Here is a 12,113-nt window from a genome sequence, read left to right as displayed (position 1 = left end):
TTCAAACAACAACAAACGTACAGTCTTCCCAAGTGAGTTCCTTGACAAATTCATCATACATTTCCTTTGAAGACGTTCCTAATTGGCCTTTAAACTTTGACAGAGACCACCAACAACTGTACATTTTCTCCTTCATCCATACAAGAAAAGATGCAAGAATTGCTAGCAAACTGCACTTTCAACATTAGATCAGCCTTCAGATGGCCCTCCTGCACACTGCACATTCCTTCCAAGTGTCTTTCCTGATTCCAATTCTCTGATCTGCCCAAAAATACACCCTGCTTATTCCATTTTGCTTCCTTTACAACCCACGAGTTTTGCCAATGAAAATGTGAACTTTTTGTTTATCAGCAGGGGCACAAACTTCAGCTTCTAACCTAGACAAGGTTCTGGAGAATGGAAATAAAAGGGTAATGAGGGTACCTGCAGTTCCTGAGATTTCTAGGAACATGAAATGCTGAAGGATAACAGTAACGAAGGTGGGACTCCTCTCCACACTCACAGAAATCTGTAACTGAGTTGTTTCTATAGAAAAAGAAACATTCAGCATGCAGACCTTTGGGAAGGATGCTCTCTGTCCTGCAGTTGACCACGGACATTAGTAGAGGCTTCCCAGAAATGCATTGCTCAGTAACCTGTATTAAACTTGTTTTGATTATCTGCAAATGAAACAAAGCATTTAGCTGTCGATACGACAGAAAAGCTGAAAACTGGACATTCTTGTAAGACTTTCCCATTACTTCTAAACACCTATTCAGCTATATATTTTCTTCCTGACTCAAGGTCAGACTTGACTTCTGATCATCCACAAAATGAGAGGACAGCAGAATTTCAAAGGCATCCACACAGAAAGGAGAATTTGACTCTTCCATCACTTCTCACTCAGGCTGTTTCTACCTACCAGGTTTCACCATCAGCTGTGTTCCACTTCCAAAGGTAACTTTCCAGTTGGATGTTGAAGACACAGTGATACATTCACTAACAAAAACCCCACACAACTTCTGGTCCAAAAAAACAACTTCCTGTTCCTAGTGATATCAAGAGAGAAAGCAGGTACCATCATTATCACGTACCCCTGGTTCTGCGTTGGGATAATTCCTTACGCGTTTGCACGGAAGTGCAGATGGGAATGGATTTGCATTGCATGAGTGGAAAATGAGGCAGAGTAGCCCATTAGCACAACGCCACTATAAATTCCTTAATTTATATGTAGAGCACTTTTTGCCACAGTCAGGAAGACTGGCAGGAAAAATCTCAGCCTTAAGTTAATACTGAAAAAAGGGTCTTTGTTTTAAGATGTATTAGTTTGCTGCTTCTCCCAAAGGTGACTTTGCAGGTAGATCCAATTTTCCCATGGTTGTAAACACCTATGCAAAAAATTTGCCAGGAAAACTTGGGGGAGACAAGTCTGAGCATTTAGAAGCCCGAACACACTGTTAGATACAGCTGTAATGGAGTGGAATTTCCAGCAGTTATTTTGGACAACACAGCAGCTTTTAGTGCTTCTCTCATTGGGAAACCTGGATAAACTCCTTCACTCTTAGTCAGTCTCAGCAGATAAGCAACATAAAGAAAGAGTCATAAAGAAAGAAGCCACAATAAACCAAACGGAAGGAAAGTCCCAGAGAAAAGGATTTGCATCCTATTTTTTCTTGTTTATTCAGTGGGCAGTAAGGCAGGTGAAGGATTCAAAATAGACCTAAGTCTCAGAAACCAGTTTCACATAACAGAAGTTGATTGTGAATCCTCATCTCAAACGGATCTTCCTGTAGGATTCGCTCTGACCAACATGATATTTCCACAACACAGAGGTAATTCATGTATGTTAGCAGAACAGTAGTAACTCAGATTAGTTTCAGTCACATCAAGGGGACGGAGAAGTTACAGGTGAGTTATTTAGAATGTGCACTTCTTTCCTATGCCCTCTTCCTTTTCATTTATAAAAGTCCTTCCCTCTGTATTTTAAGGAGAATGTACAGCAAACAAACAAATACAGCAAACTAAGTACTCTGTTTTTAGGTGATTGTGCTTGTGACAAGATACCTACTATGCTTCACCAGCAGCCTCGTTCCTCTTCCAAAGCTGAGCCTGTCTGCGCTTCCTGAATAAACACAGTCAAAATCTCCTTGGCAAAAAAAAAAAAAATGTCTCATGACTGGGGACTGGAGTTGTCAGAATTGTAGAATCAGGTTGGAAAAGATCAAGTCCAACCACCACCAACCTACCACTACTAAATTCACCACTAAACGTCATATCCATCTGTTTCTTAGTACTTTTGTAGTACTAGGTACAGACTCCAGCACTTCTCTTGGTAGACCTCGAACTAAAAGTTCCAGCACACACTCATCCTGCCCTAAAAGTAGAGGATGTGGATCCCTTACCAGGATCACTGTGAAGTACCATTTCCAAGCACCACATTTGCCAGCTCTTCTCAAAGCCATTTGTTCAGAGCATGCACTTACTCACTGTAACGCTGAGCCTTGTTCCTCCGCCAAACTTCAGCTCCTTGTCGCTGCCTCCTGCAGTCACACATCACTTAACTCCTTTGAAAATACCTTTCCTGTTCTGCAGCTGTGCATTAAGCAGGGAAACACCTTATCTGTGATGAGTTCTGGACAGGAATGGACCAAGATGACCTCCATCCCAGCAAAACCATCTGTCTGGACCAACAATTATCTGTCACCATCACAGGTCAGGATCTGCTTACAGAGGACAAGGGACACCTTCAAGTGCAACATGACAAAGTCTGACAGATGTCTTCTGCCAAAGTGGGTCATTGGTGGATGCCTCCTGTCTGATCAGCAAGCTGTGGGAGTTATACCAACTGTAGGAGCAGTACAGCTGTACCAGATGTACCAGGGAAGTCCTGCTATGTACCCTGGGCTGGGGGATGTTCTTTACACAATCAAGCTGCAGCCATAGACTTCAGGAACACATCAGGAAACTTCAGCTGGAGCCCACCTGCATGCAGCTGAAAGCAATAGTGCTGCAGAAATAGTGCTGCAGAAATTAAAGAGTGAACACAAGTCTGGATCTGTTTTAAGAATGGAGCAAAAGCAAAAAGTGAGCTTGCCAAAACCTGAGCCTCCGTGTTGCCACAGTCAAAGCCTGCTTTATAGAAACCTGTCAGCTTAGAGAGAAGAAACACTCATCCTCAGAGGAGGCTGACATTTGTAAGCCATGGTAAAACATGAAATAAATGGTGAAGGACAAAGGTGATCTGTCCTTTGAGATCTACAAGATCCTTTCACACATGGCAGTCCCAAAAAACATTAACTGCCATCAACCCTTATCCAGGAGATATTTGCCCTTGTTCTCACTGAGGAGCAGCAAGTTCTGCTGGGACATTCCTATGAGAAGAATGTTCTTCTCTCAATCCACAGAGCTGACCTGCCTTTGAAAACAGTCTTATCCCCAGATCAGATGTAAAATTCTGTTCTGACTCCCCTTCTTCCCACCCACCCTGCATCTTTTTTGCCAGAACTGTACGGAAGACAAGGGATTGTGCACACTCATAGAAAGCTTTTCCGTAATGAACAGACTAAGATTATTGCCCTGGGTATACCTGCATCTTCATGAAAGGATGCAAAATACCAGCAGCAGTACTCACAGGGCTTTACACAAAGCTTTGTTCCAGCTCCAAAGGTGAAGGTGCCCCAGCCTACACTCACAGCAACACAAGCCCTTGTACAAACACTCTCCTGTCCCCATATCAATGCAGCCCTGAGTGTGGCTGGCTGAGCACGATCCTCACAGCACTTGCATGACCCTTTCCCTCACGCACTGAGATCTCCAATTCAGCACTGCTCCCACCACACTGAGACACATTAACTGCACCGTGAAGGCTCTCTCAGTGCCTGCAATGGCAGAAGAACAATTTCAGCCTGTCATGTTTAAATCCAGTGCTGAAACATAAAATTACATCTATTGGAAAAGGCTCCTATAAAAGACCAATGGAAGCAGTGTGCTCACGGGGTTGCCCAGAAAGTCTGGTCCCTGTGCCAAAGCTCAGCTCTCTGACAGCAGATCCTGTATTCACACAGCATTGCCTTCCTTCCAAAGCCCATGCAGTCACTTGAGAACTAACGCTGGTCCCCAAGGATTAGTCTGACCATGGCAGGTCACAGAGAGGCAGCAGAAGGGTGAGGAGGATCCTTCTCACCCCAAAGCAAGAGTGGAAATTACCATGCTGGTTGTATGGGATGAGGCTGGGCTGAAACTGAGGGGCACTTCCAAACATTCTTCTCCTTCTCCTGACCTCAAAGTCCATTCAAACTGTCCTCTGTGTTACCATCACAAAGGCAAACACCTGGCAAGATGTGCGAATGACAGTGTGACAGCAGAGAACTGTCCACGTACACGGGAGATTCCTTCTGAAAAGCACTCAGACCCCCAGTTCAGCTCTGCTCACAGCACGTCCTTGACTTCTGCAGTGAGGATGCTGTCAGAGCCTACTATGGCAGATAAGAAAATTTCAGCTCCAAGAATTTAAGATCAAAAGGAGGAACACAAACAAAAGGATGCACACAAATCTGTCACAAAAAACAGCTATGATAGACCTATGGAAACTGCATTGCACTCACGTGGTTGGACAATGAGTCTGGTCCCTGAGCCAAAGGTCAGCTGGTAGCCATAGCCAGAATCACACAGTATTTCCTTCCCTGACAAAAAGCCCACGCCGCAACTTCAGTGGCAGCACTGTCCCCATTCACTGGTGCACATTCCTGGTAAAACAGGCACAGATCGACATCTAGACGAAGAGGAGGTGAAGCTGAGAAAGAGGAACTGCTCTTGTTCAGAAGAGAATTTTGCTTGAGATCATTCAGGAGCAGCAATTCCTGCCTGGGATGTTCCTGTTGAGAAGAATGCTCTTCTCTCCATCTGCACCACTGACCTTCTTTTGCAACACAGCTCAAATCGAGAAAAAATTAAGCACTTCTGAACTTCAGTGCAGCTCATGGCTGCAGCAGTGAGGGCATTCTCGGTGCCTGCAATGGCTGGTGAGGGATATTAGCCTTGTCATGTTTAAATCCAAAAGTGAAACACAAAATTACATCTATTGGAAATGGCACCTTTGGTAGACCTCTGGAAGCAGTGTACTTACATGGTTGGACAGAGAGTCTTGTCCCTGAGCCAAATGTAAGGTCAACATAGCTGGATCTTGTATTCACACAGCATTGCCTTCCTTAACAAAAAGCCCACCCAGATGCTTGAGAACCAACACTGGTCCCCAAGGATTAGCCTGATCATGTCAGGTCATGGAGAGGCAACAGAAGGGTGAGGAGAGACCTTCTCACCCCACAGAAAGAGTGGAAGATACCATGCTGGTTGCATGGGATGAGGCTGGGCTGAAACTGAAGGGCTCTTCCAAACATCCTCCTCCTTCTCCTGACCTCAAAGTCCATCCAATCTGTCTTCTATTGCCATCACAAAGGCAAATATGTATCCTCTCGTCCTGTCAGCAGTGAGAAGAGATCAACCCCACTCTCGCTGCAATCACCTTTCAGATATTGGAAGAGAGCAATAAGGTTTCCCCTCAACATTCTTTTCCCCAGACCAAACATCTGCAGTTCCTTCAGTCTCTCCTCGTAGAGCACATTCTCCAAGCCCTTCCCCAGCCTTGTTGCCCTTCTTTGGACCTGCTCCAGCACCTCCATGTTCCTTCTGTATTGAGTTGCCCAAAACTGAACACAGAACTCGAGAACTGGCCTCAACAAAGCCCAGTACAGGGGCAGGATGACTTCCCCAGTCCTGCTCACCACACCATTCCTGATACCAGCCAGGATGCCATCGGCCTTCTTGGCCACCTGGGCACACTGCTGGCTCACATTCAGCTGCCTGTCCATCAGTACACCAAGGTCCCTTTCTGTCAGGCAGCTTTCCAGCCACTCAATCCTTTGAGATCTACAAGATTAGTTCACTCATGCCAGTCCCAAAAAACACTGACTCTGCCACCAACACTGCCCTTATCCAGAAGATATTTGTCCTTGTGCCCATGGAGGAGTGGCAAGTCCTGCCAGGGACATTTCTGTGTAGAAGGAATTCTCTCAATCCTCAGTGCTGACCTTCATTTGTAAACAGCCTTCTCTCCTGATCAGATGTAAATTTTTTTCTGCCTCCTCTTCTTCCCACATCACCCTGGAATTCTTTTGCCATAACCAGACAGATGATAAAGGTTTCCACATGCTCACTGGAAGCCTTTCCTAAACAAATATGCTGACATTATTGTCATTCTGTCTTTCTGTGTTACCGCAGAAGAGTACAAATTAACACCAGCAGTACTCACAGGGCTTTACACAAAGCTTTGTTCCAACCCCAAAGGTGAACCTTCTTGCTCCATCACTCACAGCAACACAGGTCCTTACACAAACACCCCCTCTGCCCATAACAAGGCAGCCCTTCTTGTGGCTGTCCCAGCCCCTCCTAATGAACATTTGTGTGGCCCATTCCAAAAGCTTAGACCTGCATTTCAGCACTGCTACCACCACACACAAACACATTAACTGCAGCAGTGAGGGGATTCTTGGAGCCAGCAGTGGCAAAGAAGGCATTTGAGATCTGCAAGCCTGAAATCATAATGGGAATCAAATTACACCTATTGGACAAGACACCTATGGAAGACCTATGAATGCTGGATACTCACGGGGTTGGACAGAGAGTCTGGTCCCTGTGCCAAAGGTTAGCTTTGTGACATCAGCTCCTGTATTCACACAGCATTGCTTTCCTTAACAAAAAGCCCACCCAGCCCTTGTGAATAAACACTGGTCCCCAAGCATTAGTCTGACCATGCCAAGTCACAGAGGGGCAGCAGAAGGGTCATCAGGGACCTTCTCATCCGAAAGCAAAAGTGGAAGTTACCACGCTGGTTGCATGGGATGAGGCTGGAGCTGTAATGTTGGAGCACCCACAACTTTCTTCCCCTCCTCCTCTCATCACCACCCCATCCATCTGTCCCAGAGGCTGCCATCACAAAGACAAATCCCTGACAAGATGTGAGAATGCCAGTGAGACACAGCACAGACTGAGAGCTCTGAGTACCCTTTCCCAAAAGCATTCAGACCTCCAGTTCAGCTCTGCTCACAACATAAGGGAGCTCTGCTCACTTATTTTCTGCAGCAAGAGCATTCTCACAGCCTGCAATGGCAGAGAAGGGTTCCAGCTCACAAAGCTGTAATAAAAGGATTAACACTGCATTACATCTCCTGCAAAAAGCACCTATGGAAGACTGTTTGAAAAAGCACACTCACATGGTTGTACAGAAAGTCTGGTCCCTGAGCCGAAGTTCAGCTTGCCAGCGTTGGAGTTAGAATCACACAGTATTTCCTTTCCAAACAAAAAGCCCACACAGGCATTTGAGAGGCAGCACCTATCCCCATCCTGTGGTGCACTCTTGAGACAATCCAGGCCCTGATCCATGAGTTCAGGAGGAACGGTTTAAGTTGAGAAAGTATCAGTGATTCATAGAACCATAGAATGGCTTGGGCTGGAAGGGCCCTCAAGGATCATCACGCTCCAAACGCCCTGCAGCGTGCAGGACCACCAACATCCATATCTAATACCAGACCCGGCAGCCCAGGGCTCCTTCCAACCTTGTGTTGAACCCCTGCAGGGATGGAGCGTCCAGAACCTCTCAGGGCAGCCTCTTCCAGCACCTCACCGTCTCTTAGCAAAGAACTTCCCCCTGATATTTAAACTATATCTTAGCTCAGCTCTGCTCACAACGCATCTGTAATTTTGGCAAAGAAGGCATTCTTGAAGCCAGTAGTGACAGATAAAGCCTTTCAGTCCAACAAACATGAAATCAAAAGGCCAAGAAACAAGAAAACAAAACTACATCTATTTGAAGAAATTCCCATGGAAGACCTTTAGGAAATGGGCACTCACATGGTTGAACAGAAAGCCTGGTCCCTGAGCCAAAGGTCAGCTTGTCGGAGCCGTAGCCAGAATCACACAGCATTTCCTTCCCTAACAAAAAGCTCACACAGGAGCTTCAGAGGCAGCGCCTGTGCTCTCATTCAGTGGAGCACTCTCCAGACAAACCAGGCGCAGAACCATGACTGGAGGAAGAGCAATTTAAGTTGGAAAGAAGAACCCAGCTGAGCTCAGCCCTGGGAAAGCCTCAGGAGTTCCACGCTCAGAGCTGGATCAGTGTTACAATCAGACCCTTTCCCTGGACGCACTGCTCACAGCGTGCCTTACCAACAGCTGACTGCAAAGCCCAACGCACACACGTACGTGAGCAAAGACACACACAGACTCCATCCCTGCGGAGAGCAGTTTCCAAAGCAGTACAGCTGGATTTACCAAAGGAGGGAATGCAACCTTCCTATCCTTTCTCATTCAAGCTGGCTTTCTACCTACCAGGTCTCAGTGCCAGTTGTGTCCCCCCTCCAAAGGTCATCTTCCTGCTGGATGCTGAACTCACACCCTGACACACCAATGGCAAATACTACAGACAACCCTACACTCCAGAAACAGAGCCGGGTGCCCCAGAAAAATGCAGAGGGACAGCAGATGTTACCCCTGCCCTCTGCCTCTGACTCCACATTAGGATGCCTTTCTGGTCAAGCTCTTTGGACCGTTCCACACAGGAATCATCCTGCAACAAGCACCAAGTGGGAAACCAATCCAGTGCTCGGGCTGCAGGGTAAGGAAACAGCCAGCACCCAGCTGGGCATTCACAGAGAGCACTTTGCCATGCCCAGAGCTCACTCTCCTGTTCCCCTGCCACACTTCAGGCAGCTCTGCAGAGGCTTTACAGCTGCACAACAACAAGCACAGGCAGCAGCGGGGAGCTGTGAGCAGGCACTGTGACCTCAGGAATGCACTGCTAGGAACCGCACAGGGACCTTCTGGGAGCACAGAAATGTTCCTTTGGGACAGGCTGAGCTTCACCTTCATGACCGCCTGCCCCACCTCAGCAGCTCAGTTTAACACGTGCAGGTAACTAAGAGCTACTCACTGGGTCTCACAGAAAGTCTGCTGCCATGCCCAAAGGTGAGCTTGCCAGTACCAGAGCCTCCAAATTGCCACAGTCACAGCCTGCTTTACAGAAACCTCTCAGCTCAGAGAGAAGAAATACTGTCACCCGTATAGGAGGTTGACATTTTAACTTGTGATGGAGTAAGAAATAAATGGTGAAAAACAAATGTCAGCATTCCTGTGAGATCTACAAGGTCCTTCCTCTCACGTCAATCCCAAAAATTATTGGCACTGCCGTGTGCCCTTATCCAGGAGATACTTGCCCTGGTGCTCACTCAGGAGTGGCAAGTTCTGCCTGGGACATTCCTGGAGAGAAGAATGTTCTTCTCTCAATCCACAGCACTGACCTGCCTTAGAAAACAGTCTTCTGTCCTGACTCAGTGTAAAATTCTGCTTTGTCTCTCCTTCTACCCTGAATCTCTTTTGCCATAACCATAACAGAAGACAAACAATCATTCATACATACTAGAAGCCTCTGCTAACCAATACAGAAACATTATTATCTTGGGTATTTCTTGATCAACGTCCATGGCTTGAAAACAACACCAGCAGTACTCACAGGGCTTTATACAAAGTTTTGTTCCTGCTCCAAAGGTCAGCCTGCTCAAGCCATCACTCACAGCAACACAAGCCCTTACGCAAACACTCTCCTCTCCCCATGACCAAGCAGCCCTTGTGTGGTTGGTTGAGCCCTTTCCCAGCAAACCTCATCTGAGCTTTTCCCAAAAACATGCAGACCTCCAATTTAGATCTGCTCCCACCGTGCGGAACCACATTAAATAGAGCAGCAAGGGGTATACTCAAAACCTGCCAAGGTGCTGAATTGATTTCAGCTCCGCAACTCTGTAGTCAAAATAGGAAAATAAAATTATATAGATTGGAAAAGATACATATGGAAAACCTATGGAAGCTGTATACTCACGGGGTCGGACGGAGAGTCTGGTCCCTGTGCCAAAGGTCAGCTCAGTGCCAGAGTTATAATCACACAGCATTTCCTTCCCTAACAAAAAGCTCACCCAGGTCTTTTGAGGCAGGACCTGTCCCCATTCTAGTTGAGGAAGAGTAATTCAAGTTGGGAAAGAAGGTCCCAGCTGAGCTCAGGTCAGGAAAGGCCGTGGGCTTTCAGGGGGCTGCCAGAGACAAGAACATTCCTGCTCTGACCGGAGAAAGGGAACGCTGGGGGACGCGGAAAGTGCTGACCTCTACGGCAGAATGACAAAGCAGGACAGAACTTGTACTCACTGGGCTTCACAACCAGGCGCGTCCCTGTGCCCAGCACCACCTTGTAGTTTCCAGCACTCACACAGCCTGTCACCCCACAGCAAAAACCATCACCTCTCATGCCACTGCCTGCACAAAGCAACTCAAACAGAACAGCTCCTTCCAGCAAAACCATCTGTCGGGAGCCAACAATTATCTGTCACCATCACAAGTCGGGATCTGCTTATAGAGGATAAGGGACACCTTCAAGTGCAACATGACAAAGTCTGACAGATGTCTTCTGCTCAAGTGGGTCATTGGTGGATGCCTCCTCTCTGACCACCAATCTGTAGGAGCTGAACCAGGGAAGTCCTGCTATGTCCCACGGGCTTGGGGATGTTCTTTACACAATCAAGCTGCAGCCATAGACTTCAGGAACACATCAGGAAACTTCAGCTGGAGCCCACCTGCATGCAGCTGAAAGCAATAGTGCTGCCAAGGTTAAAGAGTGAACACAAGTTTGGGTCTGTTGTAAGAATGGAGCAAAAGCAATCACCTCTCACAGCTTTGTCACAAACCACAAGCAATTACAACAGTTATTGCTCCTACGAGCACAGGAATCCCACAGCAGTTTAGCACTCTCACTTCTAGTTCTTGGGGAATCCCATTTATGGGGAGAGCTCACTCTCCTGTTCCCCTGCCACACTTCAGGCAGCTCTGCAGAGGCTTTACAGCTGCACAACAAGAAGCACAGGTAGCAGCGGGGAGCTGTGAGCAGGCACTGTGACCTCAGGAATGCACTGCTAGGAACTGCACAGGGACCTTCTGGGAGCACAGAAATGTTCCTTTGGGACAGGCTGAGCTTCACCTCAAGGACCGCCTGCCCCACCTCAGCAGCTCAGTTTAACACATGCAGGTAACTAAGAGCTACTCACTGGGTCTCACAGAAAGTCTGCTGCCATGCCCAAAGGTGAGCTTGCCAAAACCAGAGCTTCCAGATTGCCACAGTCACAGCCTGCTTTACAGAAACCCCTCAGCTCACAGAACGGAAACAATTAACCTCAGAAAGATTGACATTTGTAAGTCATGTCAGATCATGAACCAACACTGCCCTTATCCAGGAGATACTTGCACTGGTGCTCACTCAGGAGTGGCAAGTTCTGCCTGGGACATTCCTGGAGAGAAGAATGTTCTTCTCTCAATCCACAGTGCTGACCTGCATTTGAAAACAGTCTTATTCCCAGAAACAATTTAAAATTCTGCTGTCTCCCCTTCTTCCCATTCTACACTGCATCTCTTTTGCCATAACTGTACAGAAGATAGGAGTAGACATGCTCTGAGAAAGCTTTTCCATAACGAACAGACTAAGATTATAGCCCTGGGTACATCTGCATCCTGATGAAGGATTCAAATACCAGCAGCAGCACTCACAGGGCTTTACACAAAGCTTTGTTCCAGCTCCAAAGGTGAAGGTGCCCCAGCCTACACTCACAGCAACACAAGCCCTTGCACAAACACTCTCCTGTCCCCATATCAAGGCAGCCCTGAGTGTGGCTGGCTGAGCACGATCCCCACAACACTTTCATGACCCTTTTCCTAAAGCACAGTGACCTGCGGTTCAGCTCCGCTCCCACCACGCAGAAACACATTAACTGCAGCTGTGATGGCATTCTTGGTGCCTGCAATTGCAGAGAACGATTTCGGCTCTGCAAGTCTCTAATGTAGGAACACAAAATTAAAACTACCGGAAAAGGCGCATATGGAACAACTATGGAAGCTGTGTACTCACATGGTTGGACGGAGAGTCTGGTCCCTGAGCCAAATTTAATGCCTGCATAGCTGGATCCTGTATTCACACAGCATTGCTTTCCTTAACAAAAAACCCAACCAGACACTTGAGAACAAACACTGATCCCCAGGGCTTAGTCTGA

At 47.1% G+C, this 12,113-nt stretch overlaps 1 long non-coding RNA gene across 4 annotated transcripts in view; it reads right to left on the bottom strand.

Annotated features, from left to right (window-relative positions):
- LOC128091743 (uncharacterized) overlaps positions 1-12,113 on the bottom strand; it is a 35,108-nt gene that overhangs the window by 6,280 nt on the left and 16,715 nt on the right. For 2 of the 4 annotated variants that reach the window (XR_008211507.1, XR_008211505.1), the window contains exon 1: positions 11,213-11,547. This is a non-coding gene — a long non-coding RNA (uncharacterized LOC128091743). Of the gene's footprint in view, positions 1-8,895; positions 9,058-11,212; positions 11,548-12,113 lie in introns of those variants that run through there. The other 2 variants (XR_008211504.1, XR_008211506.1) reach the window with 2 other exon arrangements.

Source organism: Tympanuchus pallidicinctus, unplaced genomic scaffold, assembly GCF_026119805.1.
Source record: "Tympanuchus pallidicinctus isolate F22 unplaced genomic scaffold, pur_lepc_1.0 scaffold50, whole genome shotgun sequence".
Classification (NCBI taxonomy): domain Eukaryota; kingdom Metazoa; phylum Chordata; class Aves; order Galliformes; family Phasianidae; genus Tympanuchus; species Tympanuchus pallidicinctus.
The sequence above is the reverse complement of the archived record's forward strand: the minus strand, read 5'-3'. Positions and strand labels throughout refer to the sequence as shown.